Source organism: Panthera tigris, chromosome F2, assembly GCF_018350195.1.
Source record: "Panthera tigris isolate Pti1 chromosome F2, P.tigris_Pti1_mat1.1, whole genome shotgun sequence".
NCBI lineage: Eukaryota > Metazoa > Chordata > Mammalia > Carnivora > Felidae > Panthera > Panthera tigris.
This window is the reverse complement of record NC_056676.1, coordinates 16,343,297-16,368,850: the sequence shown is the minus strand read 5'-3', so window position 1 is coordinate 16,368,850 and position 25,554 is coordinate 16,343,297. Positions and strand designations below refer to the sequence as shown.

General features: G+C 38.4%; 2 protein-coding genes across 8 annotated transcripts in view; one reads left to right on the top strand and one right to left on the bottom strand.

Moving 5' to 3' along the window:
• MTFR1 (mitochondrial fission regulator 1) overlaps positions 1-14,625 on the bottom strand; it is a 62,777-nt gene extending 48,152 nt beyond the window's left edge. For 2 of the 4 annotated variants that reach the window (XM_042972714.1, XM_007085012.3), the window contains exon 1: positions 13,765-13,846. The gene's annotated coding sequence lies outside the window, so the exon portion shown is untranslated. Of the gene's footprint in view, positions 1-13,704; positions 13,745-13,764; positions 13,847-14,233 lie in introns of those variants that run through there. The other 2 variants (XM_042972713.1, XM_042972712.1) reach the window with 2 other exon arrangements.
• ARMC1 (armadillo repeat containing 1) overlaps positions 13,826-25,554 on the top strand; it is a 67,880-nt gene continuing 56,151 nt past the window's right edge. For 3 of the 4 annotated variants that reach the window (XR_006212803.1, XR_006212802.1, XM_007085011.3), the window contains exon 1: positions 23,371-23,572. The gene's annotated coding sequence lies outside the window, so the exon portion shown is untranslated. Of the gene's footprint in view, positions 13,909-23,370; positions 23,573-25,554 lie in introns of those variants that run through there. The other variant, XM_042972719.1, reaches the window with a different exon arrangement.

Below are 25,554 nucleotides of genomic sequence, written 5' to 3'. Positions count from 1 at the left end.
CTGACAGCTCAGAGCCTGGAGCCTGCTTTGCGGATCATGTCTCCCTCTCTCTGTCCCTCCCCTGCTTGTACTCTGTCTCTCTCTCTCTCTCTCTCTCTCTCTCTCTCCCACAAATAAAAACATTAAAAAAAGAGTAGAGATTACTTAAAATTAAAATCTTTAAAAAAAAAGAAAATAATAAAGGCAAAACAAAGCTACGTAAGAAGTTACAATGGTGGTTACCTTTGGATGGGAGTGGGTAATAGCTGGTAGAGAGCATAAAGGAGCTTTCTAGAGTGCATACAACTTTCTATTCCTTAATGTGGGCGGTGATTACATGGACATTTGCTTTGTAAGAATTTATTGAGTTATATATTCATGTTTGTGCATTTTATATTACATTTTGTGTGTGTCATACTTCAAAATAAAAAAGGCTTAAAAAAAGATGGCTAAGAATCAGACTGCATTTTGTTTTCTAGGTTCTGTATGAATACATATATAATTTAACTTCAAGAATTTTATGATGATGATATAAGCTTATAGTCTAGTCTACTCTGACATAGACTATAAGAAATAGCAAACTATTTGGGGGAGGAGGAGAACAGGTCATTGGCAGGGCAGTAGACAAGACTAAATGAAAATAGATAAATCTTGAAAACAGACTTTCTCTTCCCTCTACAAATACTATGAAAATATATAAGAGTGTACAGTTACACCAATTAAAGTTTATGGCAATCAAATCAAAGATAACACTAATACTGCCATCAACAAATGCAGTGTATGCTTTTGAGATAGTTATGATAAAAAAAATTCATTACCAGTAAATAGTTTCACAATAACCCTGTTAGTAATAATAGCAAAGTTGTTATTAATTTATGTTGTCATTAAATTTAAAATGCCAAAAACGTTAAAAGCTACAACAGTACACTGGAGCTTATTTTTATAAGGTCTTTGGGAACTATTCAAGAGAATGGCCATTTAATTATCTTTACATTATGAGAGAGGAGTATGACCATTTTATAGCAGAGGTGGAAGGAGTCTAAAATGATTAAAAGGACATTCTTATTCAGTTGGTTAATTTATTAGAATAAGGTTTCCTGTTCTCAGAATACTAAAAGATTAGATAAATCAATGCACCCCAATGACGCTCTACATTCTAGTGCCAAACAATGATGCAAAAGAAAAATAAGGACCATGAAGTATTAAAACAAAACAAACAAACAAAAAAAACTTATTCAATTTGAAGTTACTGTCCTTTATTTTGAGACTATATCCTTCTTACATTTCGGTGTAAAAAAGCCTTTTCTGTTAGGATATGGGGACAGCAGATGGATGTTACTTGATTTTTTTTTTTTAAATGTCCTTACTCATCACAATGAAAAGCTGTCAATCCTATGTCAATGCCATGCCCTCCCTACTTTCTGGAAATTAAACTTGAAATTAAAATCTAGTGACCACTGCTATACTTCAGTCTGGTTGAGACTTTAAATCAGAACACTTTCCCATACTATAAAATAATGATATAGTATTTGACCCTTGGGTACAATTTAATGGCAATTATTCAGGATTAATATTCTACACTGTTCATGCAAACTTAAATACACTGCTATATTCCCAGTGCCTAGCACAGAATCTAAAGTATAAGTCACACTTGTTTCAGTCCACAAATGAATAAATCTCATGACCTAAACTACATCTCTCAACAACCAAAAAAAAAAAAAAAAAAAAAAAAAACTGTTCAGATAAAAAGTTTAATAAGACAAATTACAACTTGATGATATTTCTTTTAAGGAAACAGATTTTATATACGAAATTACATTTCTGAAGGGCATTTTCTGTAACATTTTTAGAGGTCAACTTTTCTGATATAAAAGAGATTAGAGGGGGATCCTGGGTGGCTCAGTTGTTAAGCGTCCAACTTTGGCTCAGGTCATGATCTCACGGTTTGTGAGTTTGAGCCCCACATCAGGCTCTGTCCTGACAGCTCAGAGCCTGGAGCCTGCTTCAGATCCTGTGTCTCCTTCTCTCTCTACACCTCCCTGCTCGCACTCTGTCTCTCTCTCTCAAAAATAAATAAACATTTAAAAAATTAAATAAATAAATAATAAAAGAGATTAGTCTTATATATTCATTTGAACTAAGAGTGCACTATTTTCATATGAGGATCTCTGAAATATAACTATAATGAATGACATAATTACATATCTTCTTCTTGAACTATTTTTATTTTAAGCACTCCCATGCAAATGAATTAAGTACTATGGCATCAATTTTATTTTATTTTGTAATATTTATTTATTTTTGAGAGGGAGAGGGAGGGAGGGAGGGACAGAGGGAGGGAGGGACCGGGGGAGGTGCAGAGAGGGAGGGAGACAGAGGATCTAAAGCTGGCTCCAAGCAGACAGCAGAAAGCCCAATGCAGGGCTCGAACCCAGGAACTGTGAGATGATGACCTGAGCCAAAGTCAGATGCTCAACCGACTGAGCCACCCAGGCACCGCTTCTGGCATCAATTTAAAAACAATCTTTTGAAAAAACTGTTCAGGGGCACCTGGGTGGCTCAGTCAGTTAAGGGTCCAACTTCGGCTCAGGTCATGATCTCACAGTTAATGAATTCAAGCCCCGCATTAGACTCTGCTGACAGCTCAGAGCCTGGAGCCTGCTTCAGATTCTGTGCCTCCCTCTCTCTCTGCCCTTCCCCTGATCGAACTCTGTCTCTCAAAAATAAATAAACATTAAAAAAAAATTTTTTTAATAAAAAAATTTTTTAACGGTGATTTTCATAAGTTGTGTAATAATTACTGCCCCCTGCATATTATGTGTATAAAAAATTGCCTGAGGGGCAAAACTCAGTAAATTAGACCTTTGTAAATAAACATTATTAGTTTATAAAACTGGAGAAGGTATTTACTGAGCATCAGTGTAAAAAGAGAAAATTTAGAAGCAAACTCAATGTCCATCAACAGAATAAATTCAATATATCCACTCTAAGTTTATGGCCATTAAAACAAAAAGTTATATACAAAAATGTTCATAATAAAAATACATGAAAGAAGTTGCAAACTACCATATACCTGTGATTCCTTTTTGTGTGTGTGATTCCATTAAAAAAAAAATTAAAAAAAACCATACAGGGGCATCTGGCTGGCTCAGTCAGTAGAGCATAGGACTCTTGATCTTGAGGTTGTAGGTTCACATCCCACATTGGATGTAGAGATTACTTAAAATCTTTTTTTTTTTTTTTTTTAACATTTTATTTATTTTTGAGACAGGGAGAGACAGAGCATGAACAGGGGAGGGTCAGAGAGAGGGAGACACAGATTTTTTTTTTTTTTTAATTACTTAAAATCTTTTTTTAAAAAGTATAGCAATAATGGTAAAATAGATATTAGTTTAAATAACTAACTAAAACAAAAATAAGTTTTAATTTCATCCCAAGCAGTAATATCTATGCAATCACTGCTTGTTATTTCAGGATATTTTTCCACATTCATCTTAAAAACCTTCACTATAGGGATGACTGAGTGGCTCAGTCAGTTAAGCATCTGACTCTTGGTTTCAGCTCAGGTCATGATCTCATGGTTTGTGGGTTCAAGCCCCTGCTTGGAATTCTCTCTCCCTCTCTCTCTCTCTGCCCCTCCCTTGCTCATGCTCTTTCTCTAATAAATAAACTTTTAAAAAATAAATAAATAAATAATTTCACTATAGGCTGTACTTCCTGTCAGTACCGAAACGGACTGGGATAAAGAGATATCTTACCTTGGGGCACCTGGGTGGCTCAGTCAGTTAAGCATCTGACTCTTGATCTCAGCTGAGGTCATGATCTCATGGTTTGTGAGTTTGAGCTCCACATTGGGCTCTGCACTGACAGTGTGAAGCCTGCTTGGAATTCTCTCTCTGCCCCTCCCCCTCTCTCTCACTGTCTTAAAATAAATAGACCAAAAAAAAAAAAAAGGCCCATTAAAAAAAAAAAAGACACGTATCTGCAACTTGCATATAACAAGTGATTACTATCCCAAATGTATATATAGTGTTTGTAAATCAACAAGTAAAAGATCAGAAGCCTAATGGAAAAACAGGAAAAGGACATGAGTAAGCATTTTATAAGTGGAAATACAAACGGACAATCAACATGAAAAAATGTTAATGACCTAATAATCAAATAAACCTTAACTAAAATATCTCTTTTTCCCTATCAAATTGGCAAAGATGAAAAAGGAGACAACCCAATATTGGCAGAGGCATATTGTCCAATATGTCTGATGGGCAACCTGACAATATGTACATACTAGCAATTTCACTTCTAAAAATTTATCCTATAGAAATAATCTGATACTGACAAAATTCTGAATAGAAAAGCTGTCCTAAGTATTGTAATAGTTTAAAAAAATGGAAAAGAAACCAAAACATCTAACAAAAGAGAGTTATTTAAATACACAAAAGTACCTCATGCATACCTTGAAAGACTAAGCAGACATAAAAAGATGAATTTTAAGTCCCGTGAGCTGGACTCTTGGCAACAGGAGGCTCCTCACCCTCTCCCACCCTTGCAGTGTGCACTCGAATTGCTTCCCCCCCCTCCCAGAAGTTGCCCTAAAGACAAACCCTTGAGATAGTGATATGGTGTTAAGACCATCTGAGGAGTATATGTGATTGAACCCAGTTAAGGCCCCTATTGAAACTTTTAAGATTTGGCAGGCAGGTGTGGAGATCTGTCCTGCGGCTTCTCAAGATAAGCCTAGTGAGTTCCCTTGTTTATTAAACCTGCTACCTACCCATCCAGAACGGCTTGCCTCTTTCTTCAAGTCTCTCCCAGCTGTCCAAGAACCATGTCAGGTTTCAGAACAACCAGGAAGCTCCTAAGGAGCTTATGAACCAACAATCACAAAATAGTCCATTTAAAATTTATTTCTAACTCCTTACAAATGTAAAAACCACTCCTAGCTCACATACAAAAACAGGCCTCAGGCCAGTTTATGCTATTGGGCCATAGTTTGCCAACCTCTTCTCTAGGACTTAGGCTAAAACTTGAGGCTAAAATCCTTAAATGGTGGGATTATAGTGACATTTTATGTTTTTTATCTAAACTGTGTAATTTAGAGGTGCCTGGGTGTCTCAGAGGGTTAAGTGTCCGACTTCAGCTAAGGTCATAGTCTCACGGTTCATGGATTCAAGCCCCACATCGGGCTCTGTGCTCACACTGCAGAGAGAGAGGGAGACAGAATCCAAAGCAGGCTCCAGACTCTGAGCTGTCAGCACAGAGCCCGACACGGGGCTCAAACCCACAAGTCGGGAGATTACGACCTGAGCTGAAGTTGGACACTTAACCAACTGAGCCACCCAGGCGCCCCCAAATAAATAAACTTTAAAAAATAATAATAAACTGTGTATTTGTATAAATGGTACACAACAAACATACAAAAGAATAGCTGAGTAGCTGACAGTAATTAACATTTCAAAGAGCACCTAAATATATAAAGCAAATATTAACAGATATAAAAAAGGAAATAACATATATAAAAGGAGAAATTGTACAGTAACACAACAGTAGGGGACTTTAACACCCATTTACATCAATAGATCAGTCAGACAGCAAATCAATGAGGAAACAGTAAATGACACATTAAGCCAGATGGACTTAACAGATACATATAGAGTATTCCATCCATAAACAGAATTCATATTCTTTTCAAGTGTCTATGGAACATTTTCCAGAACACCACATTAAGCCACAAAATTTCTCTCAAATATAAGTAGACTGAAATCATATCAAGCATCTTTTCTAACCACAACAGTATGAAACGCGAAATCAATTACAAGAAAAAAAAGTAGAAAAAACCACAAACATACGGAGGCTAAACAACATGGTACTGAACAACCAATGGGTCAAAGAGAAATCAAAAAATACATTGTGATGAATGAGAATGAAAACAAAATATTCCAAAATATATGGGGCAAAGAAAAAGCAGTTCTAAGAGGCAAGTTTATAGCAATATAGGCCTATCTCAGGAATCAAGAAAAATCTCAAATAAACAATATAATCTTACACCTAAAGGAAATAAAATACGGAAAAACAAAGCCCATGGTAGAAAAAAAATACAGCTGACTCTTGAAGAACATGGGTTTGAACAGTGCACGTCTACTTTTATGTGGATTTTTTTTCAATATGTCCAGCACAGTATTGTATATGTATTTCCTCTTATAAATGTTTTTAAGTGTTTATTTACTTTTTGAGTGAGAAAGACAGAGTACAAGCATGGGAGGGGCAGAGAGAGGGAGACACAGAATCTGAAGCAGGCTCCAGGCTCCAACCTGTCAGGACAGAACCCGATGCGGGACTCGAACCCACAAGCCATGAAATCATGACCTGAGCTGAAGTCAGATGCTTAACCAACTGAGAGACTCAGGTGCCAGGTGCCCCTCTCTTATAATTTTCTTAACAACACTTTCTTTTTCTAGTTTGGTAGTTACATTTTTGGGAAATCAAAAGTTATAGGGAGATTTCCAACTGCATGGAGGGATGTCAGGACTTCAACTGCCCCCCTCTGTTCAAGAGTCAACTGTAAAAATAAATGAAGTATATAAAAATAAAATAAAATAACAGAAAAGATTAATGAAACTCAGAGCTATTTTTTTAAAAGGTAAACAAAATTGATAAAGCCTTGGCCACATTAATCAAGAAAAAATGAGGAAGATGTCAAAGAAATACAATCAGAAAGAGAAGTTACAACCAATACCATAGAAATACAAAGGATTATGAGATTACTAGAACAATTATAGGCTGTCAAACTGCACAACCTAGAAGAAATGGATAAATTCCCAGAAACATACACTCTTCTAAGACTAACTCAGGAAGAAATAGAAAATCTGAACAGACTGATTACTATTCATTTCAACTGGCAATCAAAAAACTCCAAACAAACAAAAGCCCAAGACCGGATGACTTCACAAGCGAACTCTACCCAACATTTAAAAAGTTAATACCTATCCTTCTGAAACCATTCTAAAAAATAAAACAGAAAGAAAAACTTCCAAATTCATTCTTCAAGTCCAGCACTGCCTTGTTATCAAAACTACAAAAAAAAAAAAAGAAAAGAAAAGAAAACTCAGGCCAATATGCCTTAGGAACACAGGTGCAAAAATTGTCAACAAAGTATTAGCAAAAACGAAATTCAACAATACCTTAAAAGAATCGTACACCATGATCAAGTGGGATTTATTCAGGGGATACAAGAATGGTTCAACAGCTACAAATTAACGAGTGCGGTACAGCACATTAACAAAATGAAAGATAAAAATCATATGATCACCTCAATAGATACAGAAAAACCATTTGATAAAAATCAACATTCATCATGATAAAAAAAAAAAACAAACTCAACAGAATGGTTATAAAGGGAATGTACCTCAACATAATGAAGGCCATATATTATAATCCCACAACTAACATCATACTTAACAGTGAAAATCTGAAAGCTTTTCCTCTAATGTGAGGAACAAGACAAGGATGCCTATGCCAGCCTTTTATTCAACACAGTACTGCAAATCCTAGCCACAACAATCAGAAAAGAAACAGAAGACACCCAAGTTGGTAAGGAAGAAATAAAAAACGGTCACTATTTGCAGATGACTTGATATTACATATTGAATACCCTAAAGACTCCACCAAAAAACTATTACAACTAATAAATGAATTCAGTAAAGATGCAGGATACAAAATTAATATACAGAAATCTGTTGGCTTTCCAGACATGAATACAAATTATTAGAAAGATAAATTAATAATCCCATTTACAATTGCATTAAAAAGAAGAAAATACCTAGGAATAAATTTAACCAAGGAGTAAAAGATCTGTGCTTAGAAAACTAGAAGACACTGATAAAAGGAAACTGAAGATGACACAAATAAACGGAAAGATACACTATGCTCATGGGTTGGAGGAATTAATATTGTTACAATGTCTCTATTATCCAAAGCAATCTATAAATTCAATGCAATCCCTATCAAAATTCCAATAGCATTTTTCATACAAAAATAATCCTAAAATTTCTATAGAACTACAAATGATCTTCCAATTGCCAAAGCAATCTTGAGAAAGAACAAAGAAGAGAGGCTCCTGGGTGGCTCAGTCGGTTGAGCATCTGACTTCAGCTCAGGTCATAATCCTGCGGTTCATGGGTTTGAGCTCCGCGTTGGGCTCTGTGCTGACAGCTCAGAGCCTGGAGTCTGCTTCAAATTCTGTGTCTCCCTCTCTCTCTCAAAAAAAGAATGTTAATAAAAACTAATTAAAAAAAAAAAGGAACAAAGCTGGAGATTTCATGCTCCCAGATTTCAAACTATACTACAAAGCTATAAAAATCAAAACAGATGATATTGGCATAAAAACAGACAAAAAGATCAATGGAACAGAATAGACAGCTTAGAAATAAACCATACATGGTCAATCAATCTACAACAAAAGAGGCAAGAAAATAAAATGGGGAAGAGACAGTTTCTTCAATAAACAGCGTTGGGAAAACTGGACATGGGAAAACTGCATGCAAAAGAATGAAACCGGACCACTTTCTTACACCATATACAAAAATAAGCTCAAAACAGAATAAAGGTCTTAAATGTAAGACCTGAAACCATAAAGCTCCTAAAAGAAAACAGGCAGTAAACTTGGACATCAGTCTTAACAGTATTTTTTGGCACAGCTATCTGTCTCCTCAGGCAAAGGCAACAGAAGCAAAAACATATAATTGGAACTACATCAAACTAAAAAGCTTTTGCACAGCAAAGGAAACTATTAAAGGTAATCTGTAGAATGGGAGTAGGTACCTGCAAATGATGTATCTGATAAAGGGGTTAATGTCCAAAATATATACATAAAACCCCACACCAAAAAACCATAAACTGATTAAAAAATGGACAGAGGACCTGAATAGATATTTTTCCAAAGAAGTCATATAGTTGACCAATAGACATATGAAAAGATACTCAACATCACTAATCATCAGGGAAATGCAAATCAAAGCAACAATATCAACCTTACACCAGTCAATAGCTAGCATCAAGATAAGAAATATCAAGTGTTGGCAAGAATGCAGAGAAAAAGTAACCCTCATGCACTGTTGGTGGGAATGTAAATTGGTGCAGCCACTGTGGCAAACAGTACAAAGGTTCCTCAAAAAATTAAAAATAGAATTACCATATGATCCAGTTTGAGCCCCAAATTGGGTGTAGAGATTACTTAACATATTAAAGGGCATCTGGGTGGCTCCCTTGGTTAAGTGTCTGGCTCTTGGCTTTGGCTCAGGTCTTGATCTCACCTTTTGTCAGTTTGAGCCCCACACTGGGCTCTGCGCTGACAGTGCAAACCTGCTTGGAATTCTCTCTCTGCCCCTTCCCCATTATTTGTTTTTGTGTATTTTGTGTCCTTAACAAATCAATCTCTGTCTATACCATGATCATGCAGATATTCTCCTGTGTCTTTTTCAGAAAGTTTTGTTTCACGTTGGGTATTTAGCTTTAGATACACCAGAAATGCATGTTTATGATTAGCATGAAGTTGGTTGTTTTCCATATGGATATTCAGTTGCCTCAGCACAGTATACTGGAAGGACATCAGAATCTAATTCAGAATACTTTGCTTTGTACCACTGTTCTATTTAATTATAGCTTTGTATTAAGTTTTGATATCCAGCAGTGTAAGTTCTCTGGCTTTGTTTTTCTTTAGAACGTTATTGCTTCTGGTCTTATACATTCCCATATAAATTACAGAATCACCTCTCAATTGCCATAAAACCAAACCTACATTTAATGGGAATCACAGTAAATTTACAGATAAATTTGGGGAGAATTGACACCATAACAATACTCAAACTCCCAATTTACCTTCATTTGAGTCTACTTTAATTTTTATCACATTTTGTAGTTTTCCATGTAGAGGCTTTGCAAATATTTAAATTTATTCTTCAATATTAGGAGCTTTTTTAAAGCTACTGCAAGTTTTATGGTTTGTATAACTTTACTATCTAATTTGCAACATGTACTAATTAGTTCTAATAAAGTATATTTTCAAATTTTTGTGACAACCGTATCAGCTGTTTCCAAATTTTGAACCTCCTTGTCTTTTTCCTGGCTTTACTGAACTGTTCAGAAGTGTTGATAGCAGTCATTTTTGTCTCATTTCTTAACTCATGGAGGGAAATAATATTTCATCATTAAGCATGATAACGATACTGTAACTTTTATGTAAATCCTCTTCATCAGATCAAAAGTTCCCTTTTAATCTGAGCATGCCTGAGTATTCAGTGGCCTTAGCATAAGTGGATACTGAATTGTATCAAATGCTTTTCTTTACTTATTGGGGTGGTAATTTTTCTCGTGTGCATGTGTGTGTGTGTGTAATTTTGTTCTTAAATTTACACTGGCCTCATAAAACAAGGGAGTGTTTTATCTCTTTTCTGTAAGATTTTATACTATAAAATTTTAAACAAAATATTAATGATCATAAAAAAAGACATGAAACAACAGGTGTTGGGAAGAATGTGGAGAAAAGGGAACCCTTCTACACTATTGGTGGTAATGTAAATCTGTACAGCCACTAAGGAAAAGAGTATGAAAGTTCCTTAAAAAATTAAAAATAGAAATACCATATCATGCAGCAATTCTACTTCTGGGTATTTATCTGAACAAATGAGAACACTAATTCAAAAAGATATATACACCCCTAAGTTCATTACAGTATTTACAATAGCCAAACTATGGAAGCAATCTAAGTGTCCACTGATAAAAATGAATGGATAAAGCTGTGATATGTATATACAGTGGAATATTGCTCAACCATAAAAAGAATGACATTTTGCCGTTTTCAACCAAATGGATGAACTTAGAGGGTATGCTAAGTGAAATAAGTCAGAGAATGTATCATTTCACTTGTATGTGGAATCTAAAACAAAACAAAACAAAACAAAAAACAAGCAAAGCAAAACAGAGACTCATAGACTGAGAACAAATTGGGGGTTGCCAGAGAAAGAGGTGAAATAAGTCAAGAGGTACAAACTTCCAGTTATAAAATTAGTCATGGGGATGTAAAGTACACCATAGGGAATACAGTCAATAAAACCACAATAACTTTGTATGGTGACAGATAGTAACTAAACTTACTTGGTAATCATTTTGTAATACATATAAATATCAAATCACCATGTTGTACACCTAAAACTAATATAATATTGTATATCAACTACAGTTCAATAAGAAAAATTTTTAAAAACTGCCTAGGAAAATAAACTTGTGGAAACCGAAATTTACCAGCACTTCAGAACCAAACTATCTTTCCATCCCCCCTTTTCAGGCTATTTTTTTTTTCCTATTTCCTGCTTTATATCCATAAATTCAAGTTACCCCCATCTTTTTCCTATATATTCACCGGGTCTGGTCACTAATCTTTTCACATCTCAGGTGAAGCTGTCCATGATAGTGCCACCTCACTCTTCCTAAGGGATGGTTGCAATCAGTGAGTCACTGTTTTGCTCAAGTTCAAACTCCTTAAACTTGGCACTCAAATTACTTCACATGTGAGCCTAACTTTACCTTCTAGACTTCCTACAGTAGGAATCCTAAACTTCAATTTAACTGGTCTAACCTGCTGTCCTCTGAAAAAGTCCTGCTGTCTCTAGTTCCTTATTCCTCTAACGTTATTTGAATAAAGATGTTGTCTTAGAAACAGTATAAGATTGAAGGGTGCCTGGGTGGCTCAGTTGGTTGAGCATCCGACTTTGGCTCAGGTCATGATCTTGCGGTTCATGAGTTCGAGCCCCACATCTGGCTCTCTGCTGTCAGAGCCCGAATCAGATCCTCTGTCCCCCTCTCTCTGTGCCCCCCCACCCTTGGGTACTCTCTCCCTCAAAAATAAATAAACATTAAAAAAAAAAAGATAGCATAAGACTGAGAAGATAAAAGATATAGTTTAAAGTATTCAATATAAATATCCAGTACATGCTAAATGCCAAAGGAGGTAGAGACTATTCATTGAAGTATATTTTCCCTGGTTTCTTTTCCCCTTTAACTGGCCATATACTATAGAAATTTTAAACACTTGTATTTATTGATCTGTATTTACATACTTCGATTTTAAAATCAATTGCAGGGGTGCCTGGGTGGCTCAGTCAGTTAAGCGTCCAACTTCAGCTGAGGTCATGATCTCATGGTTTGTGAGTTTGAGCCCCACCGCAGGCTCTGTGCTGACAGTTCAGAGCCTGGAGCCTGCTTCAGATTCTGTGTCTCATTCTCTCTCTGCCCCTCCCCCACTTGTGTTCTCTCTCTGCCTCTCAAAAATAAATAAATGTTCAAAAAAATTTTTTTTAATCAATTGCATTAACCCTTTACCATTTGAAACAAAAATACCTATTTTACTGTTATACTCAAATTCCAGGGTTTTTTTCTTCCCTTACGTATTTACATTTACATCATGCAGTTACATTTATTCCACAATTCTTATTCAATTATGGTTAAAAGAGCAAGAATTTGACACTGACCAGGGTTAACATCCTAAACCACAGGCCCCTCTGCCCTCCCCCTTATTTACATCAGTGTGACCTTGGCCAAGTTGCTTAGTGTCTCTTTTCTCTCATCTGTAAAATGGGATAATACCTACTTCACATGGCTGTTGTAAAAATTAAATGAATAGGTGGAAACAATTTCACAGTGCTTCATACGTACCAAGTGCCATATAAATAGAAATTATCAATATTAACATTACTGCTCAAAAGCAATAATGTTACTGCCAAGACTACACTGGTTGGTACCTTTGTTTTCAGTGATTTTGAAAACCTGAGCTTAGGGTAGTGAAAGTGCTCTGTCGGAGAACTGACCACATTCTTGCAGTGCAAACTAAATTTCCGCTGTCTACACCTTCAAGTGTGCCTTGTTTTACTGAACCCCTCTTAAAAGCAATTGATTACAAAAAACTATAATTATTGACCATGACAAAGCTGAAGAAATTTCTAAGAGAAATTAAATGTCTGGGATTTACTTGGGGGGGGGGGGGGGGCAAGCCGATCATATGTTGACAATTGTTACAATCGGGTGATGGGTTCGCCAAGTTCGTTATACTAACCTCTCGTCCTGTGTATTTAAAGACTTCTAAAATAAAGGGTGTTTTTAAATGTCAAAGGATGATTTTTCTTTGGGGCTTAACGCAAATCTTGTTACGGTCAGGAAGCTACATTGGGAAGTTCTGGGAGGCGAAAAGTGAAACAGCAACACAAGCCAGGTGAGGCTGGTTAAACCTCCCAGGCCGAACAGCAGGCGTGCTCCTCCTCCCAGAATCCCCGAGGTCCGGCCCGGAGGTGCACCCGCGAGTCCGACCGGTCTAGTCTCAGGAAAAAGTGCAACGCCCAAGGGAACCACCGCAAAGGGCGGCCTCCCAGGGACCTGCGGCTGGCGCTCCTACTGTGGACCCCGAAGGATGCACCAGGAGCGGAAGGGAGGGGGCAGATGTGCGTGGGTGAGTCCCAGCCTTCAGGACAAAGTCGGCCGACTTCCCTCCGCTCCGCCAATGCTCCAGCCCCACCAGGGCCCTCAGCCACCCCGGCAGCCCGAGAACGTCTCCGCCTCTCTTCAGCCGCGGCGCAGACACCCAACCGGCCCATGGAGCCCGCGGTCCTCCTCGAATGCCCGAACCCACGGCTCCTTCAGCTCCTACTCTGTTATTAGGGCTTCCCACCGCCCTCAGACCTGCTGACGCTTCCTCGACTCCACGCCAACCGCTTTCCCGAGTCCCTAGCCCCCACTTACCTCGGCCGCGAGGCAGCCAGGAGCCTTCTTGAGCTTCCCCTGCTTCCAGCTTGGCTACCCCGGGCGTTACTGCCAATCACCCAATCTCCGCCCCGAGTCCGGACCAGACTGACCAATCAGCTGCTTCCTCCGGCCCAGAGGCGGGTAGGCAGAACGGGGAGGGGAAGAGAAACTACCGCCCCACGCGCCTGCCCCCACCTTTCACAATCAGTGTGCGCATGCGTGGAGCTTGGAGGGAAGCGGGTGCTATCGCGTGGACCTAGCTTTGTTTGTGTCTTCACTGCTCTGTCCTGGAAAGTACTTTGCTAGTAAACCCCATTCTGTAAATGTGTAGCAAGATCCACATTCTGAATGTAGCCGTAAATGTGTATCACCTGGAAAGAAGGTGGGAGTCTTAAGCCCTTGTTAACCTGACTTATGTCGAGCCCTTTTATCCCTTTTATCCCACGCTGTTGGGACTTGTATTTACCTGGCAGATCTTCCCACGTGAGCTTTATATCCGGGGTGTGTTTGTGTTTAGGGGGTTTGAGGGCGCGGGGTATACAAAGAGCATGGATGAGGATTTTACTGTCTTCAGTTACACCATCTGTTTGGTCTGATTCATGGGGACACATGCTTTTTAACAGTTGAATATTCTGTGACACTAGATTTCAAATAATTCTGCCATGAAATTATCATTACATTATAGCTAAGAATAAATTCAGCATGGTAACGTGTGTAGGCCCCGTAAGAAATTCATATGTAGAGTAAAAATCTTGTTTCTGTATGGCCTTTCAAAAGGCTGTTGCTGATTGGCTGTCTCTCTCACCCTCCCTCTGTAATAGATTCCACAGGTCACTGGGCAGGCACCAGAGCTATGATGGTTTTAGCCCTGGTGCCCAAGTCCCTTCCTGGCCAGGGCTTCCCAACTTCAGCAAGGGTGTTAATTCGTTTAGTCAACAAGGGCTTGTTGGGGGCCCATTATGACAGTACAAAGTCTTTAAAAGCCTTGAACCATGCCCTTGGTGAGCCTACAGCCTAACAGAAAGATAGAAACACAAACTTTTTTAGCCTAATGCTATAATGGAGGAATGTAGGGAGCCTGGGAGACCTGCCTAAGCCAGCTCAGGGGCTCAAGAAACACATTCCAGATGTGCGCTTCAGCTGAGGCTTGATGAAAGTTGATGCTCCTGAGCTAAAGGAGTGGAGGCAAAGGATACTGGTGTTTCTGGCAAAGTTTAATTGTTTCTTGTGAGATCTTTAAAGGGTAGATTTACTGAGAATCTAATAAAGTTTGTGCTCAGGCCCCTTGACTTGGACCAGCCCTTTCTAAGACCCAAGGAGGGATGCTAGCGCTGAGTTCACATGGTTATCTGTTGTTTTCTACTCTGTAATAAGATGTCTTAAAGAACCCTTCAAACAGAGACTGGTTAAGACCTACATTTTCTCCGTTCCAGCTTCCTTCTCTTCACACTTCTCTGCATGCTATGTGCCCATTAGTGACGTGGGCATTTGGGGGATCTGCGTGAGGGGAGGAGTTGAGCTAGGCTACCTCTGTGATAAGTTATTGCTAACTTTCATGGTGTTGTAATGTAGCCATATTATATGCCATCTCACTCACAAAGGGCCTATGATTGTGTCTCATGGCACCTGGCACCAGAAGTATGTGGCTGGTGGAGGAGAAAGGATGCAAAATGTGCTGAGCCAGAAAGTAGAGGAAAATCTTCCAGTCATCACACCTGAAATTATGAGCACGTTGTTTCACTTTTTGCTTTTAATAAACTTTATTTTAGAATAATTTTAGATTTACAGAAAAATTGCAAAGATAGTTAAGAAGTCCCTACCCCTCACCCAGTTTCCCCTAATGCTAACATTTTATATTAGCATGATGCATGTATAAAATTAAGGAGCCAACATAGGTACCTCACTATTTACTACACTCCAGGCTTTATTCAGGTTTTATTTATGTCCTTTTTCTGTTCCAGGATCCAATCCAAGATGCTACTTTGCATTCAGTCAGCATACCTTCTTACTTAGACTCCTGGTCTGTGATGGTTTCTCCATTTTTCCTTGTTTTTCAGAATCTTGATATGGCTATGACAGTTTTGAGGAGTGTGGTCAGACATAGTATACAATTTACCTTGATTTGAATTGGTCTGCTGTTTTTCTCAGAATTAGACTGGGGTTATAAGGTTTGAGGGAAATACCACACGTTGAGATGCCCTTCTCATCACATCATGAGGGTACATGATATTAGCATGATTTATTTCTGCTGATGTTAACTGTGATCACCTGACCAGGTTAGTATTTACTAGTTTCTCCACTGTAAAGTTGCATTTTTTACCTTCTTTCCATACTCTCTTCTTTGGAAGCAAGTCACTAAATCCTACCCACCCTAAAGGGTCATAAGAGATTAAGCTTCATCTCCTAGAGTGGAATAGCTATGTAATTTAGAGTTCTTCTCTAAGTAAGATTTATTATTTATTTATACTCAATCATTTGTTTATAAAGAATCATGTATATTTATATTTTGTTTATATTTTATATTATGATTTTTATTTTTTGCTCAAGTTGTTCCAGCTTTAGCCACTGGGAGCTCTTTTCAGTTGATTCCTGTGGTTTTTTTGGTTTTTGGTTATCTTCTGTTTTCTTGAACTATAAAAGGCTCCAAGCTAATCTTGTATTTTTCCTGCCCCAGCATTAGAGTCAGCCATTTCTCCAAGGAGCACTGGAATGATACTTAGAAGCCAAGATCTGGGCACTGGGTATACTTGTGGCTACTGGGGTATCATTGAATCTAACCTCGCTTAGTGGACAGAGCTAGGAAATATATTTTTTGTTTTTGTGTGTTGTTTTTGTTTGTTTTAAATTTTTTTAATGTTTATTTATGTTTGAGAGACAGAGTGTGAACAGGCAAGGGGTAGAGAGAGGGAGACACAGAAGCCAAAGCAGGCTCCAGGCTCCGAGCTGTCAGCACAGAGCCCCATGTGGGGCTCGAACTCATGAACCATGAGATCATGGCCTGAGCCTAAGTTGGACGCTTAACTGACTGAACCACCCAGGCTCCCCACCTCCTTGTTTTTTAATTCTTTATTTACATCTCTGTGATAGGTAACCTCTAAAATGGCCCCCAGTGATCCCTGCCTCCTGATATTCACAGCCTTGTGTAATCCCCTCTTGATGAGGGTGGGTTTGACCTAAAGTCCTCCTTCTAATGAATAGAATACAAGATAGATAGGGTGGCAGTTCCAAGATTAGGCTAAAAAAGAGTGTGGCTTCCATCTTGCTTGCTTTCTATTGGTCTTTCTTTTACTGTCTCTGAGAGAAGCCAACTGCCATATTGTGAGCTGCTTTATGGAGAGGCCTATGTGGCAAGAAACTGAGCGAGGCCTCTGGCCATCAGCCAGCAAGAAACTGAGGCCCTCTTTTCATCACCCTTGAGAAACTGAATCCTGCTAATGGCCATGTGAGTGAATTTGGTAAAAGATCCTTTCCCAGTTGAGCCTTGAGATGACTGGAACACCACTGACACCTTGATTGCAACCTTGTGAGAGACCCTGAGCTAGACACCCTAAACTAAGCCACACTTGGATTCTGCATGCAAAGAAACTATGAGATAATAAATGATTATTGTGTTAAACTGCTAAGTTTTGAAGTGATTTGTTTGAAAGCAATAAATAATACAATTTCTATCTCAGCAAGATTGAGGGTTCTTAAATTTCACCTTAGGGCATATGTCCAGGCCCCTTCCCAGAATTTTAGGTAATTATTTTGCATAGCTAAGTTCAGAAACTAATGTAGAAAGTTACAGGACAATCTATTTGAGAATTTTAGAAGAAAATGGACTTTTCTTTTTAGTGTGTCTGATCCTGGAGTTCTTTACCCAAATAAATGCCTCAGCTCCCTGGGCAAAATCCAGAATAATTTAAACTTTGTCTGGCAGATTGGTTGATTGATTGATTGATTGATTGATTGATTGGAGGAGAAAGAATTGGTGCTCTCTCTTACTCACTGTGCAGACTTGAAAAAGTCCCTCGACCTTTCTATGCCTTCAGATTCCTAACAGATTAAAGGATTATAATGCCATTGTCTAGGCAGAGATTTATCCATTATTAAGTGTGTTTTCAGCCAGAGAAAGGTGACCAGGGCTAGTTGTGGGCCAGATTCCTTGGAGAAATTTAACAAGAGGTCAGATTCCCATTTGTTCACATTGGTAGATGGTGAGGCTGACTTCTCTTGTAGAAGGAATGTGGGCTTCCAAGTGAGACAGACCCATCTTCAAAATATCCTCTGCCACTTATCAGCTGTGTGGCCCTGGGCAAGTTAGCCTCCCTAGGTCTCAATTTCCTGACCCGCACAGTGGGAAAGGAAAATAGCCACATGACAGAGTGGCCCTGAGGACCAATTGTGTAATATTTGTAAAATACTAAGGGTAATGTCTGGTTTATCACAAGGGCCCAATAAATGATACCCCTGAATGACAGTCAGCTGTGTGTTTGTGATCCAGTGACTAGTAAAGTAGGGGACAGACAAATGTCAAAATATATCCATCAGCCTATCTCATATTAGGTCTAATGACAATACCATTTGATGAGATAGGTTGAATAATCTGCAAGTTTTAAACAGTATCTTCCCTGAAAATCAAGACTCTCGCTAGTTCTGCATTTTCTCTAGCTCTGATTGCCTGTCTATAGAAAATAAAACACATTGAAATGTGCCTTAGAAGGTTCTGAGTTAGAATCCAGAAAAACCTAACTGGCAAAAGACCATTGGGTAGGACAGTGAAGAGCCCATGTAAGGGGGATTTTAAGACAAAGTGAGGCTGTATGTGTCATTTATTAGCTAGCTGGTCACCTTGAGGCACATTTGTAAAGAAAAGCAAGTTGAATGCTTGTTTCTTAATATTTACGAGTTTTCAGAATAATTATCACACATCAACTATTTTGTTACCCTGAAATATAATACATACAAGAAAGGCAGGTTTAATGCTTTGTTTGATTCTCATCATTACCAGTTTTCAGAAAAATGAGTTGGTTCCTTCAAATTCTCTGAAAGTGACGAGTGATGTTTCTTTTTTTTAAATTTTTTCTAGTATCAGTAAGCACTCAAGAATTTACCATTACAAATTAGCTCTTATCAGATCTTTTCTGGAGAGCAGGTTTTTATACAGAGAGAAGTGGGACTAAATGTACATTTATGAAACATCTTCTAGACAGTGGGCTAGGTGTTCTCACACTATTTAATTGTTGATTTCTATGGCAGTCGTGGAAGGCAGGTTCTATGATCTGTTTTTTAGAGGAGATTGATATCCTCATAGCCAGGTGATTAGTACAAAGTCATAGAGCCAGCATGTGGTCAAAGTTGATTTGTTTGACCCAAATGGCACCAGGTAGCTTTTCTGAATGAGGTCCTACAGACACTGAGTCACTGGGTAAGGCTTATTGGTAACTTTACCAGTCTCCTGTCTTATTTCTTACAATGTATCCTCCTCAGATGTAACTGTTTGGTGACCCCAAGTTTATCACTCTACTACTTGCAGAAGAAATTCCTTGAAACTACAAAATACCACCTAGATTTTTGTTGATTACATTTCATTTCATTTACATATGGTTTTACTTAATGAACATTTATCAAATTATGTATAGAACTAGATTTACACACACCCCCAGTAAAGCTAATTTATTTTTAACTTTTTTGCATGTGATGAGCACCTAGTCTCCAAGATCCTATCCCACCCATTCAGGTAATGTATGCTGAAAACTTAGAGTGTATCTTTCTCTATGTTTTCCATGCTCATAGAATAATGTATAATGGTACACATTTATATAAACGTGTAGGATATTATTTGTTATTGCTTCCAAAAATAAGATCATACTGTGTGTCTATTTTATATATATATATATATATATATATATATATATATATATACTTCAAAGCAACTTTTGTCAACAATGTGGAAATTCCTCAATGTCTCTTTCTAATATATTTTTCATAATGGTCCATGGCCTGTAGATATACCATCATTTACTAAAACATTCCACTATTGATATGTATTCATTTGATGTTGGGGTTTTTTTCATTGGCTTTTTTTTTTTTTTTTTTTTGCCTATGTGAACAATATTGCAACAAACCTCTTTGTTCTTACGTCTTTATATACTGATGCTTTTTATGTTTTAGATTCTTGAGGATTTGCTGGGTCAAAAAATACATTATTTTTTAGAATACATTTTGCTGGGGGGCGCCTGGGTGTCTCAGTCTGTTAAGCATCTGACTTCGGCTTAGGTCATGATTTCGTGGTTCCTGGGTTTGAGCCCTGCATAGGACTCTGTACTGACAGGTCAGAGCCTGGAGCCTGCTTCAGATTCTGTATTTCCCTCTCTTTGTCCCTCCCCTACTCATGCTGTCCCTCTCTCTCTCTCTTTCAAAACTAAATAAACATTTAAAAAAATAAAAAAAATAGATTTTGCTGGATTCTTTTTTTTATTATTATTATTTTAATGTTTATTTAGTTTTGAGACAGAGAGAGAGAGAGAGAGAGAGACAGAGCGTGAGTGGGGGAAGGCAGAGAGAGGGAGACACAGAATCCAAAGCAGGTTCCAGGCTCTGAGCTGTCAGCACAGAGCCTGACATGGGGCTCGAACTCTCAGACTGGGAGATCATGACCTGAGCCGAAGTCAGACACTCAACCAACTGAGCCACCCAGGCGCCGCTAATTTCTTTCTTTTTTAACTTTTGAGTTTCTAGTCTTGTCTAAGGTCTCCTCTACTTCTATATTGTTATATGTAGTCACCAAGATTTTCTTAAAGGGTTTTCAATATTTTATTTTTTATACTTGTGTTTTTAATCCATCTGGAATATCAGTTTTTTGGTATATAATGTATATGGACGCAATTTTATTTTCATTCAGATACATACAAATACATTTATAATTATTTCTCATCCTTTAAAATTTTCTATTTTGATATGTTTTAAGTCTACATATTAGTTTTATAGTATGTGTATAGAATTTATGAATAAATAATATACATATAACCAAGCTGCGTGCTCAAAACATTTTTTTAAACTGAAAGAAGTACTTGATCAATAAGTTTTGGAAACCATAACACTAGACCATAAACTTGAGGGCAGTGATTATGTTTTCTTGTATTTTTGAATCCATCGCTAAGACTGTCTCTAGCACATTGAATGTGTTCTGAAAATAGTTTTAAAATAAGTGAATGGGGTGCGTAGATGGCTCAGTTGGTTACGTGTCTGACTCTTGGTTTTGGTTCAGGTCATAATCTTACGGTTTAGTGAAATAGAGCCCCACATCGTGCTCTGTGTTGACAACATGGGGCTTGCTTGGGATTCTCTCTCTTCCTCTCTCTCTGCCACTGCCTGCATGTGCATATGTTCTCTCTCACTCTCAAGCACTTTAAAATAAACACTTTAAAATTATTAAATAAATAAATAAAATAATTAATTAAATAATTGAATAAATGAAACTACCTTTATCTGATTCCTGGGTCTTCAGCAACACAGCTATTGAGAAACTTAACATTCCAGCTGTGTCCTGTGGAAAGATATCTGAGGCTCAGAACTAGCAATGACTCATAATGGCAGATAGTATAACTTTACTGGTGTCAAGTTCATAGATTTTTAACATAGGAATATAAATTCTTAAAATCTTAAACTTCCTGGGGCGTGTAGTCCATAAGTGCTTATGAAATTGTTAATTATTTTTTGTGACTACATCCTGTTTTTAAATGCCAGTCATCTAACTCTGTAATGGCAGTTTGCGAAGGATTAGTCTTCTCACTACTTTAATGTCAGAGGTATGATTATATTTAACTTTAGATTTTGAACTTCTAAGAAAGACTCTATGTAATATATATTCTGACCACTGCCAAAAATCTATGTCATCAATTATTAGTTGGGAAAATCCCAATTGTCTTCTCTCTTTTTGATAAATTGATTTTAGAAAAAATAGCAAGTTTACTTTCCTGGGCTATTTCATTGTTTTTAATAACAATACTGAACAAAATTTCATTTACTCAATCAAATGGATTATGTTTAACCTGTCTGTGCCCTTTGGACTTCCTATATTTACTTTTTTACACCCTTTTTTCTTACTGTAAATGTATCACAATCTCCTTTTTAACTTTTCCTTTTCCCCCCTCAGTTCCAGCAGTTGGTTGGTCTGGTTGATTATTTAAAATGAGGCTGGTGCTTCTACTGCTGGACATTATGCATCACTTCTCACTTGTTTTTGCTATAGGTCAAATGGTGTGAAAGGGACATTTTTCTATTCTACTTTGCTCCTGTTTTCTTCTTGAGCTTGTTAGAAGAGGAAATTAAGAATAAGAAAGGGCAAAGTAATTTGAGAAGTAACTGGATTTTGAATTCACTTAGGAATCAAAGTATTGGGGACAATTGCGTAGAACACAGTCTGAGGTGTTTGTTTAAAGTAAGCTCTATGCTTACTTAACCTGGGGCTTGAACTCAGGACGTGGAGATCAAGAGTAGCAGGCTCTGCCCACTGAGACAGCAAGGCACCCCAGGGAGGTGCAGAGAGAGAGAGAGGAAGACACAGAATCCCAGGCAGGTTCCAGGCTCTGAGCTGTCAGCACAGAGCCCATGAGGGTCTCCAGTCCACGAACCCTGAGCCCTGAGATCATGGCCTGAGTTGAAGTTGGAGGCTTAACCGACTGAACCACCCAGGCGCCCCGCCCGGCGACATTTATTCTTAACCACACTTTCCCTGTTAGAGGCCTCTTAAATTCCTTGAGACTTTAATACATGAGCTATGTGGCAAAATCAAACCGAAAGAATCTAGATTCCTTTCAGTGAAGTTATTGCGTGCAATGGATGCATTATTCTCAGACTGACCTATATAATTTAGATTACACTTATATTTAGAGAAAGCCTCAAAACCCAAGATTTATACCTAAACAAAACCGGTGCCTGTCATCGTTAAAGGTATATAATCTTTACAATGATAAACTAAATAGAAGACAGTATTTAAAAAAATACTTCATGACAAATTTGAGAACGTTCTAATTAGAAGTCCCTTTCCCTTACCAAAAAAAAAAAAAATCCTTCAGAAAAGACGTTATTATTTAAAACAAAAAACTGTACTTTGCAGCTTTCCCGGTGTTAGGAAGACAGTGGACACTAACAAGAAATGAACGAAACGCCTAATGTGCTAATATGTTCTTACCAAAAACGCCAAGAAACTTTAAAGATTATGAATTAAGGGTCACAAAAACGAATGAAATACATGAAAATCCTTTATTAGAACTGAAAGAATTGCCAGAACGAAAAGTACGATTTGAATCTCCGAACGCAGGAGCAGAGAGAGATTCCCCTCAGCGCCGGAAAGCTGGAAATTGTAGTTGGGAAACCACGACGGTTTCTCGGCCGGAACCAAGGTTCTTTCCGTGCCTAATGCTTAGCGAACGGAGAGTCGTTTGGTCCAATTCAAGTGTTCCTGGACTCTCATTGGACTCTTCCGTTCAATACTGAGTGCATTTCCCTAGGTCACCAATGAACGCTTTAGTCTAAAAAGGCCTTCACGTACTGGATGTCTTATCCTCACGTTGGAATGGTTTCAGCCAATGAGAGGGCAGAACTGACGGATGTTCCAGGGTCGTGGGGGAGAGTCTGTAGAGCCTTTCCCCGCCAGCGTCCTCGCTCTTTGGCTTCTAGAGTTAACCTGGTTGTTTGCCGTCGCTGAGGCCGGCGGCTGCGAACGGAGGGACCGTCTTTGCGCCTCCCGGGTCCCTGTGCTCCATTCGTTGGTGTGGCCCTGATGGTGCGGACGGCTCCGGACTCCTAAAGCTCTGGCGTGGTATGTAAGGATCCAGGGGCGGCAGACAAAGCGGTGGAGCCCGGAAGGCCGCGGAAAGCGGCCCCTGCACCATGTCCGCAACTCGGCCTGGGCCGAGGCGCTCCGCTGGCCTTCTCCCGACCCAGCAGCGCGTCCCACCAAGCGCTTTATAGCGCCAGGCTCCAATGTGCCCTGTGAAAATGTTAGCTTTGTTCAGTTCCTCTCCGTCCCCCACATGTCTGATTTTTACAAACCGTGGTATTAATAGATGTCATCTTCACCTCTCCAGCTTGTTCTTTGGTAACTTTATCTTTTGTGCACCTGCATGTCTGCTAAGAATGGAAGGGCATCGTTGTGTTTGTCTCCATTCAAGAGAGACCAGCATTCACATCTCTGTATTTTCCTAAGTTCTTGGGAGACCTTCGTGCAGTTTGCAGCTCCTTTCGTGATAGTGTACTGATGTATTAGGGCAGAATATACCCCAATAGCTGGTGGAATATAAGTACCCACAAGATTAAGTTCTGTTCTTGTTTGGTAATTGCTGGTGCTCTGTTGTATCGTTTCAAGTTTTATATATTTTTGTTTTGTTTTGTTTTTGATCCTATCACTCAAGGTTATTACGAGAGGAAACTGAGGCTCAAGTGAGGTAACTAGCTTCTGAAAGAGTTGATTGCTAATTAAGGGAAAGCCAGATAGGAACTCCATGCTTATGATATTTTTAAAAACTTGCTTAACTGAATATGGATTTAGGTTGTGGGTGTGTACCCTCTGCAGCTCATAGTTGTTAAGAGACCTAAACCATTCTTTGAGTTCAATGGTAAGCTTTGGCAAAAGAAAAAATCTTTCAGGCATCTGCCTAATTATAGTCTCACGTCTATCACCTAAGTTCCCAGTTCCATCAAGATAGGCCTCATCTGGGAGCTTGCTGGAAATGTAGAATCTCAGGCCTCCCTCCATCTACTGAATCAAATTTTTTTTAACAAGATCCCTTGGGTAATCAGAGTTCCTTAAAGTTTGGGGAGCATGCAGTATTATCTTAGAATGATCTGTTTGTCCAAATTGAACTAAACAAAAGAGGGAAAAAAAGGTATGTATTGTATCCATTTGTGTTCTTTTATATATATATATATATATATATACACACACACATTAACATTTATTTATTTTTCGAGAGACAGAGTATGAGCGGTAGAGGGGCAGAGAGAGGGAGTCACAGAATCTGAATCAGTCTCCAGGCTCTGCGCTGTCAGCATAGAGCTGGATATGGGGCTCCAACTCAGAACTGCGAGATACATGACCTGAGCTGAAGTCGGTTGCTTGACCGACTGAGCCATCCAGGCACCCCATCCGTTTGTATTCTAATGGACTAGGAAAAAGTTCCACATTTTTCTCATTTACTAGTGAGACTTTGATTTTTCTTTAAGTATGTCTGTGTTGTCAAGTTTAGCTTACTTAGAAAAGAATGTTTAAAAATCAATTAAAAACTAACTTGTAAGGTGTCAGGTACTGGTCTAAAAAATAAAATGAGACAAGAAAGATGTTAAATACTACTGCTAATACAGTCTCAAGAACTTTCTGTTTACTCACACATCATCAGTACACAAATTCCCCACCATAATTCCCCCCCACAATTTTGTTCCTTTGATCAGGAACTTTTCGGTCATTTTCTTTGGAAGGAGCCTGTAGGTTGGCTACCGCTAGTAGTTTTTTTAGTTTATTCATTTGGTTATCTTTGGCAATAAAACTGAAACATAGTCCCCAAATCACTTACAGGGATTACTGTATGTTGCACAGGAATTAAAGTATGTAGAATTTTAATGTTTAAGGTTTCATTCAGATGTCTCTAGCCATATTAAAAAGACATGTACTTATCAACCACTGTAAAGTGTTAATTGCTTTTATTTGTACCAGGAATCACCTGGAATGATGCTTTTGGGTCCTGCCTCCAAGGATTCCTGGTGAGGGTTGGGTACGGGCCTTGGAATCTGCATCTTAATCCCAGT